The following is a 23737-nucleotide window of genomic DNA, read 5'->3' on the forward strand; positions in this document are numbered from 1 at the left end:
CTGATCACTCTCCAATATGGGTACATATGGGTAGGAACAATGAACAAGTGGGTAGGGTGGTGCCTATAAACCAGTGACATTGACACAACCCCAATGTAAACTACAATATCACTTTATCAATTGAGCATTATTTCCAGGAGAATGAGGGATCGGTTAGGATTCGCCCATACACTTTGGGAAGCCTTTAAGACTGGGCTGCAAGGGCACGCAATCTCGCAAATAGCTGGGCTCACAAAGGAGAGAAATACTGCTATACTACAGCTGGAAGGAGAGATCTTGGCACTAGTGGGGGAATTGTTGATATCCGGAAGTTGTGCATAAACTAAGTCTCAAGAAGGAAGAATACAAAAGTGTGTTGACCGACAGGGCTAAAGAAATACAGAGGGACAAACTCGGTAGGATATATGAGCTGGGGGACAGAGCGAGCAAATTATTTGCGTGGTTAGACCGACGTGAACAGGCAAACCGCCTGGTCACAGAAATCACTACTGCAGTAGGGTTGACAATCACTGATGTGCAACTAGTTGCAGACAAATTCGCAAAATACTATACCCGGATATATGAATCTCATTCGGTCTATCCAATAGAAGAGTCAAGAGTATTATTAAGGGATATTTGACTGTCAGTATTATCGGAAGTAGACCGGGACTTCCTCGACAGTAAGCTAACGAACGATGAAATAGCACAAGCTATCAGAGATTTGCAGTCCGGGAAAGCTATGGCCCTAATGGTCTCCCCAGAGAACTCTATAAACTACAACCTGACAAAATAGCCCCCTATCTCAAGGCTATGTATGAGGAAAGCTTGGAAGCCAGTCTGCTTCCCCAAGATCAACGGCGGGCCATAGTAGTGGTTATATATAAGAAGAGTAAACCTAGGGAACAATGTTCTTCATACAGACCTATCTCACTTTTCAATGCCGAGTTGACTATCCTAGCCAAGTTGTTGGCTACTCAGTTGATCAGAGTGAACTCCGGTCTGGTCTATCCAGATCAGTCAGGATTAATGCCATCTAGACATACCTCCCTGAATCTGCGCCGACTCCAAGGGGTACTCGGAAGAGTAGATTCGCACAGAGAAGATGTGGTAGTGGTGTCCTTGGATGCAGTCATGGCATTTGATACGATCGAATGGCCCTACCTCGTTGCGGTGTTGGAGAAGATGGGGTTTGGATTTGGATATATTGGGTGGGTGAAACTCCTGTATTCAGAGCCACTGGCACAAGTGGTTGTGAACAACAAGAAACCAAATGTCTTCACCCTCAGGAGATGGATACGGCATGGATGTCCCATATCTGTCCTGCTTTTTGCCTTGGCATTGGAACCCCTAGCAAGCTGGATACGAGGGGACCTAGTAATGAGGGACCTGAAATGGTCGGAAGACTGGAAGGATCGTATCTCCCTATACGCCGACGACATCCTCTTGTACCTGGCGTCGCCGCGAGCCTCGATAATTAGAGTTCTCAAAATATTCACCGCCTTTGGTAGGTACTCTGGTTCTGCAATCAATTGGGCCAAGTCGGTGATTTATGGGCTTAGAGGGAAGTTCCAGCGTCCCCACAGGGGGTGTAGCGTGACGGAGGCAATTGATGGCTTTAAGTACCTCAGCATCACGAGAGAACCCAAGCAGTATTGTGAGCGCAACCTTTTGCCCCCATTTAGCCGGCTTCAGAGTCATGTGGAGTACAGGAAGACCCTTCAGCTTTCCCTACTAGGCAGAGCGACTCTTTTTAAGTTGAGGTCCCTATCTCGCTTTTTATATGTTTTACACAATTCGCCCACCCTTGTCTCGGCCTCCTACTTCACTACAGTCGAAGGTGAGCAGAGAGCCCTATTGTGGGCTGAGGGTGCACCTCAAATATCGATTCTCAAATTGGTGTGGAGCTGGTATGATGGGGGAATAGGGCTCCCGGATATTAAAAGGTGCTACTGGGCAAAGCACTGGCCGCAATAAATCAGGGTATATATCGTCCGCATAATGACCCGAGATATCTAATAGCTAGGTGGCTGCTGCCTGGAGAGTCGTACACAAATGGGGCTGTTTTGTAGACCAGCCAAATTGAACCTCAGGGGCCAACAGCGCATTCAGTCCAAATCTGGCCCATGCCCCACAAGCGCTGTGGTTAGGACAAGAAACTCACGCAAGACACCCCCCTGTGGGATTCGTATTATTAGGCACCCTTAGAAACTCTAGGGGCTTCGATAGATGGGACCTGATAGGACTGTCAAGAGTGGGGGACATATGGAAAGGGTGTAAAGTAATTGAGTTCTCTGCATTGCAGCAGGAATATGATATGGCAGACTCAGAATTATTCTGATACTGTCAAGTGGGTCACGCCCTGTTTGCAGACATCCCACAAGGGGAAACCCTACCTGGGGCAACCCCGCTGGAAGACAGGCTCCTTGATGGCTATATGGCCAATAAGTCAATCTCCCTCAAGTATCGTAAATTGATAAACCACGCTACAGACCCCCTGATATAGCAGCAAGAGAAGTGGACAGAAGACCTGTCAGGATTGGACGGAAGCCCTTGCTTCTCAATGGGAAGTGGCAATCTCATTGAGACTTAATCTAGTGCAGTTGAAACTACTACATAAGAATGTACTATTCACGAACAGCCCTGGCCTGAATGGGCTATGGAGAGGACGCAAGTTGTAAGAGAGAATGTGGAAGAGAAGGATCGTTCTTCCACATTTTGTGGGACTGTCAGATCATTCACAATTACTGGACAAGAGTGTTAGGATGTATGACGAAGGTGCTGGGTCATAAACTCGATCTGGAGGGCAAAAGGTGTTTACTTATTATATGGGAGCAACAGATCTAAACAGCAAAGAGAAGCTGTGGGCACCTTGGGACACATGGTAGCTAAAAGCAATATCGCTAGATTATGGGGAGTGACAGAGGCCCCAACAAGGCCCCAACACTGGCCTCATGGAAGAAAGACATGAACTGGTGTATTTTTAGAGAAAAAACAGTCTATGTATCCAGGGGGTGTCCAAAGAAATGGCCTCAAGTATGGGCGAAATGGAATGAATATCACAGAAATATATGTGTTCTCCGTTGCTCCCTACCCTGACCACCCTTGATAAAGATATGTCAAGTGGTTAATCCAAATTCTACATATGTGTGATTCTGCCTGCTTAATGTGCCATGGCAGTCTCTTGTCAGATGCATGTAAGTACTTTTTTTGTTTATGTCATCATGCTATTGTATATTTGCAATACTACTCTCAATGAAAAGTTATATACAAAAAGAATTACTTCTCACCCTTTAAACCTATAAACACCACAACACACACCTAAAATTAATTAAACAATTACCATAATTAAATACCAATGCATTAATTAAAATTAATTAACAACCAATTATTAATTAATTAACAATACATTACTTTACACATTCCACACTATAACATCTCAGTTAAACAAATATTAATAAATAAAAAATAATCAATACATGTAATATAATTAAATTACTTCCCACCCTATTCCCCTATAAACCCTATTCCCCTATAAACTCACAACCCGCTACGAAATAAAAAACGCAAAATTCAAATAAAAACATTAATAACTAATAGAAATGTCCCACATATATTAAAAATACAAACAATTAAAATTAAAAAAACATACATACAAAATATATACTAAAACACATAACATTAATAAAAAATTATATTTTTAACAACGATATTTTTGCAAACGATATTAAACACTTCGCTATTTTTTAATTCTATATTACTTAACTTATGTCGATATTCTTGACCACGATATTCTTGCTGTCGATATTTCTGAACCACGATATTAATCACCTGATATTTGTGCAACTCAATATTTTTTACTCAATATTCTCTCACTGCACCTACCCAAATGAAGTGCTTTGTGAGCAATGCAAGCTACTTTGAGCAATAAATACCTGGCCCACAAACCTACCCATCGCTGAGGCATATGCGCCCATCTCAGCTCGACACACTTCTTCTCGAGCCACCTAGATTTAAGAAAGAGAGTTGCCTCTCATGCTCCTTCACTGGTAGTGCACCACGGATCTGGAACTCAATACCTCAGGAGATTTGCAATTCCTACAGGGAGATGAACTCAGTCATTTATTCCCTCTTGTTCCTGTATCTAACCCTTGTAGATACTCTCCCTTATTGTACTAGGAGGCACATGAAACAACCATTTTACCGGTCGCAAATGGGCCGTTTCACAGAATCGATGCAACAAGCCCAAAGGCATTCACAAAACAGGTAATCGCAATTTTTGCGATTACCTATTTTGTGAATGTATTTAGGGAATCGCATATTGCGATTCCCTAATTGCGATGCATTATGCATTCGTAGATTGTGTTTTCACCATTTGGAGTCACAAATTACTATCAACATCAAGTTGATAGTAATTTGGAATTTCTTTGAAAACTGCACAAAAATGCATTTTTCAAATTGCAGTGTGGTGCATACTTACCTTTGTTGGGGGTGCATCAGAGTAGCCTTTTGGCCCCCTTGTACCCTTGAAATTGCCAAAATGAATGATTTTATACTATTTCACCTCAGATACTCCACTGTTGAGATATTAAAGGGGGGTTGCGTAAAGCTGTTTTGATGCTGAACGAGAGTCAACTTCCAACACAGAATAGGTTTTGTGCGTCAAAGGTAACTTTTGCTCCTGTTTGCGACACTTTGCCTTGCATAAGCACAAACCACGGTACTAACATGTGTGAATAAAACTTAAGTGCCTCAGCGACCCCCCTTCTCATTCACTTCACCTGGCTAGGAATTAGAAAGTAACCAGTACTAACACAAAAAGATTTGAGCTATATCAAATGTATTAAAAATGCAGTGAATTCTAACGGGAAAGAAAAATTATGTGACTGTAATATGTCTCACCAACGCTGGTGAAAAAAGATACATCTCTAAGAATATAAGACACATACTGCGTGTTCAACGTCTAATGTAGCTTACTGCAAATGCTTGCTCAAGTATGCCCCTGTCAAGACTCATTTTCCTATTAATAATCAGCCCGAGTGCCCTGAATTCCCAGTGGCGATCAGACTGTTCATTTGAATCACTAAAAGTTATTAATCGCTCCTCAGAGGAAAGAAATCTCTCCCATAGCTTTTCAAACACGTCGAAGATATTTCTAGTCCAGCAGATACAGTGCTGCTCCTTAAACCTGGCCTCTCAGTAGGGCAGCAGCAGCCTAACAAATTGAGCCTTCCCTCTGGGTGTTACCTCTTTGTGCCTGATGTTCATTCTTTTTCTCTTTTCCTCTTGTAGTGACCGCTGCATCTGCCCATGGACAAATTAATTGCCTGTTAGGAATATCATTGATGTGGAAACATATGGCTTACAGCTCCACATTTATAGCACAGAGGAGAAATGTTCCACACACTGAATGCAGAGACACAGCGTATACTGAGTAATATCCAGTGCTTAATTTGTGCCGGTGGTTGCAAAAGGTGGGCACCAGAGCTCGTTTAGGGAGTAACCAGGGATGAAAAAAGATCCAGTGGCAGTGAGATAAACAACAGGAAGCGTATTGTGGAGGAAGAAAGAGGCATGAGAGGGAATGACCTAGAGGCAGTTGTGGTATTCGGCATTCAGAATTGCTGGCAGTGGACATCTAGGCAAACCTCTGGGCTTCTCCCTTTTGTTTTTAACAAAGTAAACACGGGTCATGCCATTGGTATCAATACAGAACAATGAACTACAATTATGCCTTTGTTCAGCTGTCACTGGTATCTCAGTTTATCTTTCCTGACATCTTTCTCCTAATCAGTGGTTCATTTGCCAGGGCACCCACAGAAGGCTACTGCATCTTGCACCATACTTGCCCCTGCCATCCTACCAATGATAGTAGCAACACAACTACTAACCATCACACTCCTAAAAGTGTGACAATTGAGACTATTTCAGGCCCCCAAAAGCTGTGAGAATAGTTTGGACAGTAGGTAATAGTCATTGTTAATGTATATTGAATTAACAATTAACTGTTGTTTTGGTCATCTCTAAATTAGTCACACGCACCGGTGTTAAAAATTAAGTGCAGGTGCTAAGCACCAAAACCAGCAGCTCAAATTAAGCACTGCTCCTAATATAGCTTAGTTTCAAATGTAGTAAGGGGATTTCTACTTCCTAGTATTTGTTAGCAAGTACCACCTTCATACAGCTTAACACCTTTCCGACAAATCAGATTGCGTTCTGTGATCTAACAATAATAGCACATTCCCTCCTGAAGCAGCGACTGACAGCCATACCCACTGCCACCTAAACTTAGAGTCATGAGTAAACAGAAGAAATTGCACTCTGACATGTTTGAGATCACTTTCTGTATGAAATTGCTGCGCATTACACATCAGCTCGGAGACAGACAAGTAGATACCACTGCATTTCAGTACTTCTATTAGAGAAAATATTTAGTTTGCTGGGCCATCCTATCTTCGAGTTGGAGGGTACATATAATTAACCATTATCTCAGGCTTTGTGTGACTTCTGTTCAGTCCACATCATTCATGTAGGTGCATAAAATCATACCAGCTTCTCTCCTATTATGCTATATGCTACCTATCACCTAGGGCATTTCAAAGGGGAAAATCTGTGCTTTGAGCGCACTACTATTACTATATTTCAACAGTTGTTTCTATCATAAAAGTTGTTTCTATCATACTTCCTGGTCAGTTGTTAAACTTCAGTGGAAATGTCTGTAAGAGGTTGATTCAATGGAAACACGCTGTGTTTTATATGGCAATCATGCACAATCATGGTTCATCTTGAACAAACTTGTGTACAATTTGCAAGTTTTAAATTTACAGGTGGATTATTTCGAACTTTATTTTTGTGTGAGGCTGACACTATGAAATGCACCTCTCTGTGAGGTAAATCTGGAAAAAAAAATATATATTTATATATCATCAAAAAACTATGCAGTAATAACCAAATAGTCGTGTACAAATCCGACAAAGGGGGCAACATTGTCTTATGGCCAAAGCAAGAAACTACTTCAGTGGAATAGAACAAAATCAGAGCCTCGTTAAAAAAGAAACTTCATAGTTACAAGATGGAGGGGCTGATCAGTAAGGATGAACTTTCTTACCTCCACCACGAGACACCAACTATGCCTGTACTGTATTTCCTCCCTAAAGTTCACAAGGGCACCTCACCCATACCCAGTCGCCCCATCATCTCAGCATGTAATAGCTTATGTGAAAACATTTCCAGATATGTAGACTTTTATTTTCAAGACTTTGTTGTATATTTGCCTTCATACCTGCGTGACACCAGTGACTTCCTCAACAAGATTATGGGCATGGAGTGGTCTGAAAACAAATCCTAATATCTATGGACATTACGTCCTTGTATACAAGTATTAATCATTGTGATGGCCTACGGGCATGTGATTTTTTTTTACCAGGACGTCCGATTACACATCACCGCAACAATGCTTCATTACTGTTCATGATCAAATGGTGCCTCAATAATAACTATTTTCCGATTGACAGAACTGTATACCAACAAATGTGTGGTGTTGCCATGGGTGCCTGTTTTTCTCCCAGCTATGCATGCCTGCACGTAGGTTGGTGGGAGGAACATGTACTCATGGTTGATCACAGGGAGGGTTGGAGTACGAGCATTGTCAGTTGCTTCGTTATATTGACAACATTTTTGTTGTATGGAACAGTTCCATTGAAAGTGCCCAGGAATTTGTTAAATATATTAACTGTAACACCTCTAGCCTAGAATTTAATGCCAACATCAGCTTGATGTCACTGTGTACATTGAGAAAGGTGAATTACATTCCAAGCTTCACCGTAAAACAACTGTAGCAACTCTATACTCCATGCCACTCGCTATCACCCCAAACATCTTATAGCGAGCATGCCCTATGGGGAGATGCTTCGGCTGAGGAGTATGTGCAGCTCAGATTCTGACCTTAACATCTGTCAAGATGAAGCTCACTGTCCAAACTGATCCAGTTCTCGGCCCTATGATTGCCAACAGACCTACTTCCACCTATCGCAAAGCATTCTCCATGAGAGGTGCTCTTTTTAAGAGCAGCCCAGAGGTCAGGAATAAATCTAACTGGCTCTCTGAAACCAAGGGCTTCCACAAGTGTAACTCATGTAGAGCCTGTAGATTTGGCATAAACACCACCCAAGTAATTGCCAAATTCTGTAACAAGCCCATCATTTTACAACACAAGTACGTACACTTGTAGAACTGACTTCACGGTCTACATCCTCTGATGCAGCTGCAATCTTATGTATGTAGGCAACACCAAGCTCCAAGTACACGTAAGGATCTTACAACATCTTAAAGTGATCGTAAACAGCAACCCTATTTACCCTGTGGCCAGGCACTTCAGAGAGACACACAATAACAACCTTGATCACCTACAGTATTTTGTGATAGACAATGTGCCAACGCTGAGACGCAGTGGCAACCTCAAAAAGAAACGGAGGCAACTTGTAACCCGCTACATCCTACAGCTTGACACTAAGACTCCTTATGGGCTTAACAGTAGTGAGGACCTACATAATTATCTCTGTGGTGTCCCTAGGTATTGCTGTTAATTGGTTTTGCTCTGCTCTGTATTACTTCATCTCCTGTTGCTGTCTCATTGCTCTTCTGAATCACTGGCTCCCCTGTATTGAAGTTCTCTTGCTATCACTAGATGACTAATCTAATGGCATTATTTAAATTGTTGTACTCTGCTGTTACCTTCATGATATACCTGTATCTCGTGTTCAAGCTCTAATATCTGTCCAATTATTGTCTGTCTTGCCCCTTACACCTTCACGCACTTGTTCTCTGACTATCCCCTCCTCTATGGAGTTATGATTTCTTCCGCATTTTGCGGACATTGCTTGCACTCAGGGTTGCTGTCTCCCACACAGAATTACTTTTAAATTAGAAATCCGGCTGGCTTTCTGAGCAAAGTTCAATTGTGAACCTTGTCTCTTGATCCGTTTCACTTTTAGTATAGTTTGATTTATTATAACATCGCATCACACACAACTGTCACAGCATACTATGTTGCATCACTTATCACTAATTCGTTCCTCACCTTTTACGGTAACTAATGAGGCACTTTCTGGCTGCACAATATCCGTACTGCCACATACATGGAACACCGATTGCTTTTCCCATGGGGCGTTACACTCCTGATATTAAAGAATAGTTCTGTAGTGAGATTCGTATCCACACTGTACAATGCCCTTTCCTGTATCCCACAATTCTTATTGCGGTATATAACTAGATACGTGGATCGTGTTGCTACAAATTATTTGTTGCTGAGTATTTTTCCTTTATTCTTATTTACCTCGCAAAAGCATTTATCATCACTTATCCAGCCTGGGGTGCCAACATGACCGTGCTTTTTACCTAACTTATAATGGCTATGTATTATGCAGACATTGGGGCAGCTGCCCTTAAACCATTGTTTGTTTAACAATCGCAACTCACACTGTGAGCGCATGACACATTTCACTTATCATCGAGAAATGTATATATCTTAATCTTCCAAATATATCTTACCTCCCACTACGTCCTTTTCTTCTCTGCACCACGCTGCATCCGTGAGTCTGTTCTAATTTTTTCCGGTTTTCCTCACATCTGAGGCCTAACCAAATAACTCTACCATTTCTAAGGGCAACGCAGCAGCCTGCTTTTGGTTTACTACTCCTGGCATTACAGTAATCCATTTCTTTGGACAGTCATTGACTCAAAACGGTCACAAACTACAGTAAAGTATATTCTTGCGCTGTCATTGTTGTGTATACTAATGCACTATTGTAAGGCACCAACACTTTTGTATGTTTTACTACACATTGCAACACCATTCACTTACCTGCCTATTTAAGCTGCTACTTCTACGTAGCGTGTCTATGTGATCAAGACCGCAGGTCGGCGGCCGAAACGCGCTGTGTGGACCATTCTTGGCTTGTAAATAAACTCTGGATTTCACCTGCTGCTGTGGTCTGTGCCTGTGTGTTCCTTGCTGGCTGCAGTTACTACGGGACTATATATATATATATATATATATATATATAACCTACTGGCGATCACCAGTAGGTAGTTATAGTTAGGACCTATTATGCATAGGAAATCCGCAACATTCTATTGCCAATAACTTTGGCGCCGATTAATGAATATTCTTGAAATTCTCCAAACGTTTGGCCAGCTCAGTTCCGCTCCTTTCCTGAACGTTTGGGGGTGATTGGTCAAGCTGGGGCTGAGAAAAAAGGGGGTCCCAAAACATGTTTTCCCCATGCAATTTCCCATAGGACCTTTAGCCACGGCTACAGCCCGAACGGCTGAACGGAATTACACCAAATTTGGCAAAGAGGCAGTCCTCAGTTCAGCCTTGTGACTTTTGCTTAAATGGTGTTAATCTGTTCAGTAGTTCCTGAGAAAATTACGGTTAAAGTCATTTATATATCTATGGGCGCGGGGGATCCGTGGATTGTGTGAGGATTGTCATCGTATTATAAGTGCACCGGCCCGATCACGCGTTCAATGCTAATTGGCTGTCAAGTGGTTGCAAACATTAGAAACCAGGAACTGTTGGCAGCCATTTTGTGCCTCGGTAGAAGCGAGGCTGAGGAAGTCAGTGGAATATGTGTTCAAAACGGAGAAGGCGGCAGGGTAGAAATAATTTTACCCTCTAGACCTGCTTAGGGGGTCCCAGAAGTACCCCCAGGGCCCACATTTTTTTTAAACCAACAGGTGCGTGGACTGTGCCATAAAATAAATAAAATAAAATGCTTTTATTTTAATAATTTGTCTCTGGGGGGTTAAATACCGGGGGCAAAATTATAAAATTTTATGTGGGGTCCAGAGGGGCCCCCCCAGCCTCGGGGATCATCAGCTCCCGGGGCTAAAAAGAAAAAAATGGTGGGGAGGGGTCGAAGGTCTCCAAGCCGTTGGGACCATCACCCCTCGGGGGTGTATGTATTGTGGGAGGAGGACTAAGTGGCCCCCCTCTTGGAGCCCTTGAGGGCCCACTACCCCCCGGGGCTACAAAAAAAATCATGGCTTGGGAGGGGGTGCTGTAAGGTCTCCAAAGCCCCGGGGACCACTACTCGGGGCTTGATGTATTGTGAGAGGGCCGGCTTTTGCAGTGTCCCGGGGTGCCCATCCCGTCCTCTCATAGCAAGGAAATCTGTTCTCTCTTTCAAAATCTAAATCAGATTTCTTTTCCACATGGGGAGCTGCATGTTAGTAGCTCCCCATGTGGAAAAGTAATGCTGGGTCCCAAACGCATAGAAGTTGTGCACCAAAGGCGCTGGAGTCGCGCACCATACAGATTATGAGTCGTGCATCCAGCGCGTGCACAGCAGGGTGCCGCACTGAGTGCTGCACGCGCAGCTTTTACTTTTTCCGTTAAAAAATAGCCCCCATCAGTACTTTCTAATATTCCAGGGATCTTATAAAAAATGTTGGGGAATGTGAGGGGAGCCACTATGCGCCCACGTCCCGTCAGCTTCCCGCGTTCTTCGGGAGTTGGCATTGCTTTTCCGCAAGGGGAGATGCTAACTTGCAAAGCAATCTGTTTTGGATTTTGAAAATGAGAACAGATTTCCCTGTTCTGTCTTTCAAAATGTAAACTAAGTTTGCTATGGGAGGGCGGGAGCTGTGGGAGTCTCACCCTCTCAAAGCAAACGGCAGTGTCCTGGGGGTAGGCACCCCGGGACACTGCAGGAGCCGGCACTGGGCCGTGGCGGTCCCCAGTGCCCTCAAGGAGGGTACCAGGCAGAGGGCCATACAGTCTGCCTCCCACAATACACAAATGTCCAGGGGTGGTGGTTCTCGGTGCTTGAGGGGCATCGTTGAGGCCTACAGACTTCTAGTGGTGCAAGGGGGTTATAAATCTGGTACACAGTCTTTTGTTTTACTTTGCTTTCCTTTTTGTCTTGTAGAGGATCCAGGGTTAATATAACGGTTTTTGTACAGCCAGTACCTTTCAACCCTACCCCCAAACGGCTTTCTGGCTGTTACCATAGTAACAGTTCATGGAACACTTACGTGAGCACAGAGGTTAGAAGTTCACCACACTATGTTGCTAATGGAAAAAGTTACTGTGCTGGAGTTTTAAAACTTTTCCATAGGAAACGTTAGTCATAGCTATAGTCTCTGGTAAAGAGCTGGTAAAGAGTTAGCCACAGAATTATACTTCAAATTATAAATATAATTTCTATTGGGGACCGCCACCCCCCCAAAAAAAGACGTATATACTTTTTTTATAATTAACTTTTATTAAAACAATAAATAACTGGAAACGTAACTGAAAGATAACAATACAATAAATAACTAGAAACATAACTTTAACAAAACAATATATTAAACAAAATGTGATATGGACTGCAATAAAAGTACGGTAGGTAATCTGCAAAACAAAAAAGAAAATTAGTGTTTAAAATGAGATCGATGTGAGTAAATGAGGTCAAACATTACAAGTCAAAGTAACACATGACGATATTTCCTTATTTTTACGTGTGCAGTGTGCCTGATACATTTCACTTGTCTTATAGGCCCGCGTACAAGCAGTGTCTGTATGGTAGTGCCTACTGCGTCAGATTTACATTACAGATCAACAGGTCTTTAAAATGATTCAGAATTGAGACAGAATTAGGTGAGAGATCAAGTGATTATGCAGGACAATATTCTTTAGGGCTTATTTACAAGACTCTTGTGCCACTTTTGTGTTACTTTTCTCATGTTGAAAGTGACGCAAAAGTGGTGCAAGGGGCTTGTTAATAAGCTCTTTTATTTCTAATGCATTTAATCGGAGGCATTGTATATCTAGGCCGATCGGCTTACCTTCTGTAAACACTGTGGCCAACAGAATTCACAACTTGTACTCAGCTAAGGTTGTATAGGGCAGAGTGGACAGCAGTGTCCATAACTTTAAAAGAGAAAGAGAAACGATGTGAGAGAGAGTGAGAAAGAGAAAGAGAGAAAAAACAACATTAAAACGTGAAAGAGAGAAAGTTATAGATGGAGCAGTTAATACTGGAGAAAATACTCGTAGCTCACCTTTTGCCTCTGGTGTGTGTCCAAGCAGGTGCTGGTTTATAGTGCACCCTCCAGTTTAGTGATCTGAAAGATAGTATATAGAGTTAGTAATAGCATAGTACATACAAATGACACGTGTAAGGTAACACTTGGCGATATTTTCTTATTTTTATGTCTGCAGTGTGCCTGATACATTTCACTTGTCTTATAGGCCCTGTTCAAGCGGTGTCTGTATGGAAGTGCCTACTGAGTAAAATTTACATTACTGAGATAATATGGTTGCGCCCACTATTCAGTACACTACACGTATCAATGGTATATGTACACACTGAAAAGTTTTTGATTTTGTATAGTGAATTGTGTATAGTATTTCACCGGTAGTCTTAGCATTGTGTACATTATTGTTGATGTTTGAGTTCTTTCCCTTATACATACTTGGTTGCCACATCTCTGTACATTGAGCTAGTGTGCTGTTGAGGGGATATATTATTTTGGAAAGGTCCGTAGTACTGTTTTGCGCTGCCTCTGAAGTAGTAGGGGGGAGGGGTCCGTGGGTACGGTTGTGGTGATCGTGGCGCTGGGTATTTTGATTTTGTTGGGTGTGGGAAGTTTATAATTAGAAACTGTATCACATATTGCCCTCATATGGGCGTGGGTTGAATGTAATTCACGCAGTACATATTCGATGTTCCTACCTACAGTACTTAAATGTTGATGTCAATTTGTTAGTGGTAAGTGGAACTATTGCCTGATTTTTTAGGTAGCATTGCAGATTTGGTTACTTGTTGAAAATATGGGAAAGTGGTCAACATTATGAGTAGGAATTGTCATTTAAAAAACCTTTGAAATTCACTGAAAAAACCATAGGTTTCAAGCAGGTTATAGTTAGGAATTAGCATTTAAAAAACCTTAGAAATTCACTGAAAAAACCATAAGTTTCAGGGGTGTTATAGTTAGCTGGACATTTCACTCATACAAAAGCACTGAAATTCCTCCGTTATAGTTAGTTGTACTAACTGTAACTCCCGCGCCCGCAATCCATTGGTGATGATGTCACATATTACATCATTCATGACATGGTCAGTGACATCACTGTTGACATCACTGATGCATCTCAAATGACAAGTAATGTTGCGTGATTCTATTGATATCTTTCACGAAACTGTAGTTGAACAAGTGAAGTCATTGAGCTCAACAGTCCAAAACAAGAAAAGAAAGTATAACTAACAGAACCATGAATATGATACACTAATGAGGAGACTAAAAAAAAAAAACAACATCGTCATACGTAACTCCGACAAGGGAGGGAACATTGTGTTAATGCCCAAAGATCAATACACAAATGAGGCATACAAACAGCTAAGGGACAATACTTGTTACACCACAAGTAGCAATGTGGAAGTGAAATCAATGTATAAGGAATACCATTCGAAACTCATTGCTTGGAAAAACAGGGGGTACCATCACATCTCAAGAATTCAAATTTAAAAATAAAGAATATCCGACAATCCCCACAAACTATTTTATTCCAAAGGTGCACAAGGACCCGATAACACCTCCAGGAAGGCCAATAATATCGGCCAGAAATAGCTTGCTTGAACATACATCACAATATGTTGATTTTTTTTCTCCAGGATGCAGTAAGAGCATTGCCCTCTTATGTGTGTGACACAGATGACTTTTTGAGAAGACTAAAAGATTTCATTTGGAAACCAGAATACCTGTTCATAGCACTTGATGTATGTGCATTATATACAAGCATAAGAAACCAGGACGGTTTGAGGGCTCTGCGGTTTTATCTGGAGAGAACTAAAGAGATGACAACCACACAAAGAGACATGTTGATGGAAATGGTTGAGTTTTGTTTATCTAACAGCATATTTATGTTCAATAATCTATTGTACAAACAGATCAGAGGTGTGGCTATGGGGGCCAGCTTCTCCCCAAGCTATACATGTTTACACATGGGCTGGTGGAAGGAGCTGGTCCTCAAAACCCAACACAGACAGGCAATGGAAAACAATGTTAAAATATGGCTAAGATTTATTGACGACTTGTTTGTGGTTTGGGAGGGGAATAGTCATGAAACTAACGAATTTGTAACAGAATTGAATTCTAATTATCTAAACCTGCAGTTCACTGCTAGCATCATTGCACAAGAAGTAAGTTTCCTAGACACAATGATTTATGTGAACAATAACAAGATTGAATCCAGGTTATACCGCAAGGAAACTGCCGGGAACTCGACTTTACATGCGAATAGTTCCCATCCCAGACACTTAATAAACAACATCCCCTATGGGAAGATGCTACATCTGAGGAGAATACACAGTAGTGAAACAGACCTCAAAGAGGCGCAGACCATCAGCAGGGTTAGGTTTCTTGACCGAGAGTATTCTAGAAAGACGGTGGATAGTGCTATCTTAAAGTCTATGTGCTTGGATAGAAACCAATTATTAACACCCAAGCAAACACAACCAGGAACCAAGCTACTCCAGTATTCAAACAGGGAGGCAACACCCCAAGGACAGGAACAATTCAGATTTATTGTACAATACAGCCAGCAACACAGACAGATTAGATCCATTATCACACAAAACTGGCCCATGCTGCTGAGTGACCCTGTCATAGGAGGAAAGTTGCCTATCAGACCTTCGATCACATACAGTAAGGGACCATCCATGCGAGATGAACTTGTCATGACAAGCCCTGAGACCCTAGACAAAACTAGTTGGCTACAGACACATCAAGGCTTTTTCAAGTGTAAAACTTGTAAAGTGTGTCAATAAGGGGAAAACAGGTTAACCTACATTACACCATTTAGCACCAGAAGTATCAAAATAAGTAAACTGCCTACATGTAAGACAGCATACGCGGTGTATGTTCTAATCTGCCCGTGCAACCTACACTATATAGGCGGCACCAAATTACCAGTGCACAAACGAATTTTACAGCACTTAAGGGCTATTACCAACATGGACAATACCTACCCTGTTGCACACCATTTTAAGAGTAGCTACAGGCCCAGAAGTCAAGATCTTAGATATTCTGTGATTGACTGTATCCCACCCAGCAGGAGAGGAGGAGATAGGGAACAATGCTTGCGCAAACTGGAATCCAGAAACATTCTGGAATTAAATTCCAATCACCCGACAGGGTTGAACGTAATGGAGGACCTATACACATGTCTGTAGTAAAAATGAAGGATAGTTTAGGGTTTGAATATTGTGAGGTTTTATTGCAAATGATTTATGGTTACATGGGTCTATTGATATAGGTTTATGTGCCCGGATTTTAGAGGTTGGTTTTATATTATTTAACAGCACTTGTTGGTCTGAATATTTAAATATGTACATGTATAGATATTTTACCATGATTTTAGTAATGATTCAAACTACTTGTTTAGTTTATTTATTTGCAAAGTTTTATATAGCGCTTGCTAAACCTGGAGGTATCAGAGCACTTTACATGAGGATCAGTAAGTTACAGGATACATAGTTATATCAGTTGAATCAGCGAGTTACAGGTTACATAGTTACAACCGTTTGAATAAAAGAATCACAGAGGGAGGGGAGGGGGAGTAAAGGAGACATGAACAGGGAGAAGAGGAAAACAATGTCAGATGACCGGCTGGGTAGGTGACGGCCAAGGGGCCAGACTCCTCTAAATCTGCATATGACAGCTCCACCGGGCATCGGCCAAGGTTGCTCGGTCTCGGCGGTAGGTACAAACAGATTTGGTATCCGCCCAGGGGGCGTCGTTATTGTTCCATCAAAGGGGGAGAGACGGAGACACATAACGGGGAGACGAGGAAAAACAATGTCAGATGACCGGCTAGGTTGGTGACGGCCAAGGGGCCAGACTCCTCTATAGCTGCATAGGACAGCTCCACCAGGCATCCGCCATGGTTGCTCAGGCTCCGTGGTAGGTACAAACAGTTTTGTAATTACATCAGTTGAATCAGAGAGTTACGGGTTATATAGCTACATCAGTTTGAATCAAAGGATCAAAAGAGGGAGGAGGAGCGGGAGGGAAGGAGACACATATGGGGAGACGAGGAAAAGAATGTCAGAAGACCAGCTGTGTAGGTGACGGCCAAATAGGTGCTGGAGAATAGTTACATGAGTTACAAAAGCATAGCATAAACATAAGGTGGAGGTGGTGAGAAATACAATGGGGAGATGAGGAAAAACAGTGTCTGACGTCCGGCTGGGTAGGTGACGGCCGAGGGGTGAACCCAAGCCAAACTCCTCTTAGCTGCATAGGGAAGCTCCACCGGTCATCGGCCAAAGGTTGCTTGGGCACCGCAGTACATACAGAGGGTTATAGATGCTGCCTAGGGGGGCATCGTTAAAAAGTTCCATCATGGGCGCCGGTCATGGCGTGGCTCATACCTGAACTTGATAGGTGGCATCTGAAGTGACATACTCGGAGCCGGTGGAGTCTCGCAGTCAGAGATGACCTGCTGGGGCTTCTGCTGCTTTCTCCTGGACATCTCCCACTCGTGGGAATCGGCTCTCGTCACACACAGGGTGCCCCCCGGATGCAGTGGGAGCTACCTGAGGCATCAGATTGCGTTCAGCATGCTCCGCACCTATCCCCCCGGCTTCAGCGCCCTCCTGTCAGAGTCCGCACAAGGCTATATGGCTGAAAAGGGATGGGGATTAACAATAAGCATCTAGTAGTAGTGCCTGTATTGGAAGACCCCTGGAGGTAATAATGTCACACGGTGGCCATCTTAAGGTCAGGCAGTGGGTATGTGCTCCTGTGTATCACTGATCCTTAGTCTTCATTCCCAACTGTCCACGACAAACCAGGTAGCTGTAATTCAGTTCTACGTACCCTCAAGGGACTACAGGGAAGCCTCCTGCACTCCTCCTGTGTGAATGGATGTGATGTCGCCCACCATTTTGGGGTCAGGCGGGCCGAGATGTTTGTATTCCTCCTTTACTGTGGCTAAGTTGTAGAATCCCCCGCATCAGCAGCACGAAGCCCACAGTCCACAGCACTATCTCTCCATCTTATGCTACCAACGGGACAGCTCTTTGTGTTGGCGCTCGTATTCCAGACCTTCAAGGTGCTGTGTGGTGGCGGTGAACTCCGGCGAATTGCATTTGCCATGCAGTGCTGTGCAGACACTCTCTTGTGCAGGGTGCCCTGTGGGTGCAGTGGAGCTCGGGGTGTTATTGGGTGTAGGATGCACTACACTGGATGGGGGCCGGTGGGTGCAACGCACAGGGTCCTTAGATTCAGCACCGAGGCACCCAGGGTGCAGGGCAGGGAGCGCTAGAGTGCAGTACCGGGGGCAGTAAGTTGCAGGACAGGGGGACCTGATGTGCAGTGTGCGGGGCAGACAAGCTGGTCTCCGACTCCATGTTTCAGGTGTGAGAGGGTCCTGGCAGCCCGGCTCGGGCTTCTCTCGACATTCTCCCGGGCTCTATTGCTACCGATCCAGCGGCTCCTCCTGTGGACAGTGCTCACGGCACCGGTACTCCCGTTCCCGTGCTCCCAATCCCAGCGGTCCTGCTCCCGGTGCTGTGTTCCTGCTCCCGGTGCTGTGCCCCTGACCCCTGGGATATAGTGTCAGAGCAGTGCCAACTGGTCAAGCGCGTTTTATCTGGCGTTGGCGCTTTTTTCTAGTTGGCGCTGCAGTGGCGCGTTGCGTCCGAGTTCTAGCCGTGCATCTGCCACGCTTTTTCTCTTTTTTTCCTCTTTTGCGGTATAACGCTGTATTCCCTGCTTCTCTTATGCGTCTCTGGTGGAGCCGATTTGTGATGTTACTGTGGGGAACTGACAAGTTATACGCAGTGCTATAGTGGCGCGGAACCACACCTCTGAGTTAGTATTAATTGTTTTTAACTACTGGTTACTTCCGACATGGCCGCCATTGTCATTCCGCCGAGTGCTAAGTATAGTGCAATAGGTGCGCCGGTATACTTGTCGCATATGGCAGGTCCAGGGGCTCCCTCCAGCAAATGGCAGTATAGCCACACTCTACATCACTTAAGCGCACTCACCCACTGTCCAGACTGCATTTGGGTCTCCGGTCCGCGAGTTTCAGCACCAACTCGCAGTCAGAGGATAATGACGGCTGCCATCTTGTGTACCTTATCGGTCTCCATGTCCGTCAGGCATAAATGCTTTTTCGGGGCAAGTTCAGTATCGGACAATTACCATCTCCTCATATTTCAGATCCACTATCATTCCGATATCATAGCAGGTTCAAATGGCGTGTTTGTAAGCATCACTGGTACCCGTTTTTAGCTGATTTTCATTCCGGTACTGCGGAGCAGCACTACCACACCACCATTTCGCTGGTTTTATGTACAATCTTTTATCACCATTAGAACTGAAATCGCTAACAGAATAACCAGCCATCTGCTTATATATTTATGCATTTATTTATTTATGTATTTATATAAATTATAAAATATTGCGAATATTGCACATAATTTGACCTATTGGAATCTGTTAACCCAAATGGGCATTTGCAATACGGTTATAGATGACAGAATCCGTGGAAATTCCATTTAACAATTCAGGCATACTAGGGGTTCTGCCACACATTACCAACAAGCAAGGATATGACTGGTACCATGTAGCTATATTCATACCGACAATGGTAATTAGCCCCACACAGTTGGCCCAAAAAACCAGTGGAGAGTCATTCAGGTATCAGCATCCATACTTCTAACCCCCATCTGGTACACCTCAAAGTCTGTACAACCATCCAATTACTTTGAACCCACTACCTAGCAATGAAGACACATGAATTATGCTCCTTCTGACCAAAGGAACCAAACCTAACTTAGGATGTAAACATTAATGAATCGATTCAAAATGTTCATGATTTTAATACACACGCATCACTTTTGAGGGGATTCCAGCACACTAACACTTTCAAGCACAGTAAAGCACTTTAGATAAGAAAACACAGGCGCATATAGATGGTGAGTCATGCGCACTATTCGCAAGAATGGAATCTACAATTAAACAATTAAGGAGAGTTTACTGGAATAAGCAGGCATTGGAGATACCTGTAGAAGTATATATAGGATAATAATAATAACTTTGAGACTTGCTGTTTTAGTTTGGCTTTTCCTTGCGCCTTGATGCTCTTGGGCTAAGATGCGCATTATAAATCTTGTTTCATTCATTCATTCATTCATAAATAATACTATAAATTGCACACATGAATGCTAAGGGATTTAACCTGATAATTGTGCAATCAAGATGTATTTATTTATTTACCTATATATATATATATATATATATATATATATATATATATATATATATATATATATATATATATATATATATATATATATATATATATATATATATATATATTCACTGAAAAAACCATAGGTTATAGACCATATATAGTTAGGAATTTGCATTTACAAAACCTTGAAAATTCACTGAAAAAACCATAGGTTAGAGACCATATATAGTTAGCTGGACATTTTATTGACATAAAACCAATGAAATTCCATATATAGTTAGTTGCACTAACTATATATCGCGCACCCGCAATCCACTGCTGATGATGTCACATATTACATCATTCATGACATGGTCAGTGACATCACTGATGACATCACTGATGACATCTCAAATGACATCACTGATGACATCACTGATGACATCTCAAATGACATCACTGATGACATCATCTAGTGTCTGTGTGTTTTTGTAAAGTTTAAATATGTTTTACATATTGAAGAATGAGTGGATGTATGGAAGACTGAGTGGGTGTGTGGCTGGCTGGGAGGTGTGTGACTCTGTGCATATCAATGTGTACTTGTATCAGTGATTGTATAAGAGAGTAAGTATGTGTTAGTATATGTGTGAAAAGTATGGTGTTCTGTGTTTAACTGTATAGATGAGGAAATCGAAGTGTGATTGATTCTTCACAGGACTGACTAGGTGTATGAGTGCATATGATAGTGTTGTAATAATGAGTGACTGTATGTATGAGTGATTGTATGGGTGAAAGAGTGAATGTGTGTGTAGACGTAGGAATCAGTGAGTGCGTATGTAGTAACTGGTATTGGTGTGTCATGATGTCATCAGTGATGTCATTTGAGATGTCATCAGTGATGTCATTTGAGATGTCATCAGTGATGTCATCAGTGATGTCACTGAAGTATGGTGTTCTGTGTTTAACTGTATAGATGAGGAAATGGAAGTGTGATTGATTCTTTACAGGACTGACTAGGTGTGTGAGTAACTCCATGGATGAGTGGCAGTGTGTGAGTGTCTGCATAGGTGTATGAGTGCATATGATAGTGTTGTAATAATGAGTGACTGTATGTATGAGTGATTGTATGGGTGAATGAGTGAATGTGTGTGTAGACGTAGGAATCAGTGAGTGTGTATGTAGTAACTGGTATTGGTGTGTCATGATGTCATCAGTGATGTCATTTGAGATGTCATTTGAGATGTCATCAGTGATGTCATCAGTGATGTCACTGACCATGTCATGAATGATGTAATATGTGACATCATCAGCAGTGGATTGCGGGTGCGCGATATATAGTTAGTGCAACTAACTATATATGGAATTTCATTGGTTTTATGTCAATAAAATGTCCAGCTAACTATATATGGTCTCTAACCTATGGTTTTTTCAGTGAATTTTCAAGGTTTTGTAAATGCAAATTCCTAACTATATATGGTCTATAACCTATGGTTTTTTCAGTGAATTTCATTGGTTTTTTAAAAGCTAATATCTATAGCTGTAAAATATATTCTTTATTACGTGACGTATCACGTAGCCACGTGAGACGCCTCATGACGCGTCGCATAACCGTGACGTATCGGCTCTGCAGCGCAAACAAAACCCGTAACGTAAGCGTGCCGGAGTACGCTTACAGATATATATATTTTTTTTAACCTTAATTAGACAAAATCCACACGTGCACATATCTTGAGGCCTTGCAAAGGCACATCAAACAAACAGTCCCTACAATTTTGCCAAGTTTGCTGGAAATCTATTCCCTTAATTTTTTTTTTACTGTTTGTCTTGGTTTTCCCCTTGTTACGCTTACCGGGACGCTACCCGGTACCCGAACCGGACGCTCCAAAAACACAAGATGGCGGACTCCCGCTACGCTGCCGGTTAGCTGCCCGGTTCGCGTACCGGGAAGCGCCTCTACCGCGAAAAATCACGGGGGACTTTAATATCCCCCTCATCAATCCTAGGGGGTCAGGAGGGGTTTACCTTGCCCCCTTTCCTTCATTTCCCCCTTATTTTTTCACCACATCTTGTCTCAGGAACCTACCGAGAGACAAGATGGCGGCCGCTCCGGACTGTTTACAATGTTGACAGCTACGCTGCCGGTTAGCTGCCCGGTTAGCTGCCCGGTGAGCTGCCCGGTGAGCTGCCGGTTCGCGTACCGGGACGCGCCTCTACGGCGTAAAATCGCGAAAAATTTTTTTTTATTATTTTTTGCCCCGCGGGGCACTTTAATATCCCCCTCATCAATCCTAGGGGGTCAGGAGTGGTCTACCTTGCCCCCTTTCCTTCATTTCCCCCTTCGTTTTTCACCACATCTTGTCTCTCGATCGTACCGAGAGACAAGATGGCGGCCGCTCCGGACTGTTTAGAATGTTGACAGACACCGGAGAGCCAATCAGCTTCGCTTCGCGAAGTTCCGTTACGCGTCAGGTACGCGAACCGGGGCGCTAACCGGAGCGCTGTCACAGATATATATATTTTTTTAAACGTTAATTTCTCAAAATCCACTGGAGCACATATATTGAGACATAGCAAAGGCACGTCGGGCAAACCATATCTACAATTTTGCCAAGTTTCATGTAAATCTATTCAGCCGTTCGAGCTAAAAGTGAGTCCAACCGCCCTATGGAAAAATGAATGGGAAAAACGTGTTTTGGGACCCCCCTTTTTTCTCGGCCCCCCCTTGACGAAACCCCCCCACATTTTCAGGGGCTGCTCAGAAACAAAATGTGCCATTTTCCTGAAAATTTCAGCCAATTCCGTCCACAAACGCCAAAGTTATTAGACATAGAATTTTCAGAAATCCCATAGAGAAAAAATCCTAACTATATATACCCACTGGCTATCGCCAGTAGGTAATATACATATATAAACATATATAATCTGCATATCTATATAAATATAAATGCATGCATACATATACATATATGCATACATATGCATGTTATTTACATGAAAGTTTTAAAAACACTAATAAAAGCAAAGCTAAAAAGCCACCTCATTACAAACAGAATGGCGTTAACTTAAACGAGGGCGAGATCTATTGCATTTTCAATGCTTGTTTACTTTGGTTCTATCAAGAAGGCATTCAGATGTGTCACACATTTGCCATAAATTCTAAATGTTAGCACTCTAGTTGCTCATTAGATCACTGTAGTAAAGCTAGTGCTCACCAGGGAAGTCTGCTGCTAATCATGGTTTGCAGCCATTTTCCCGCATTTTTTATCCCGCAGACTTTCAGTCCGCATACCATTATCCCGCAAGGTCATTGACCTCGCATACCATTATCCCGCATTTTTTCAAAATGCATGTGCATTTATCGCGCATGCCTTTACAAAGAATTACGTTTTAAAGGCATGTATGGTAAATGCATTTGCGTTGTGAAAACCACGATGACGAGAGAGGTAAGTGGGTTTGTGTTAATTTTTTTGTGGGTTAGTGATTGTGTAGTGTAGTGTAGTGTTGTGTAGTGTAGTGTTGTGTTAG

Source organism: Lissotriton helveticus, chromosome 6, assembly GCF_964261635.1.
Source record: "Lissotriton helveticus chromosome 6, aLisHel1.1, whole genome shotgun sequence".
Classification (NCBI taxonomy): domain Eukaryota; kingdom Metazoa; phylum Chordata; class Amphibia; order Caudata; family Salamandridae; genus Lissotriton; species Lissotriton helveticus.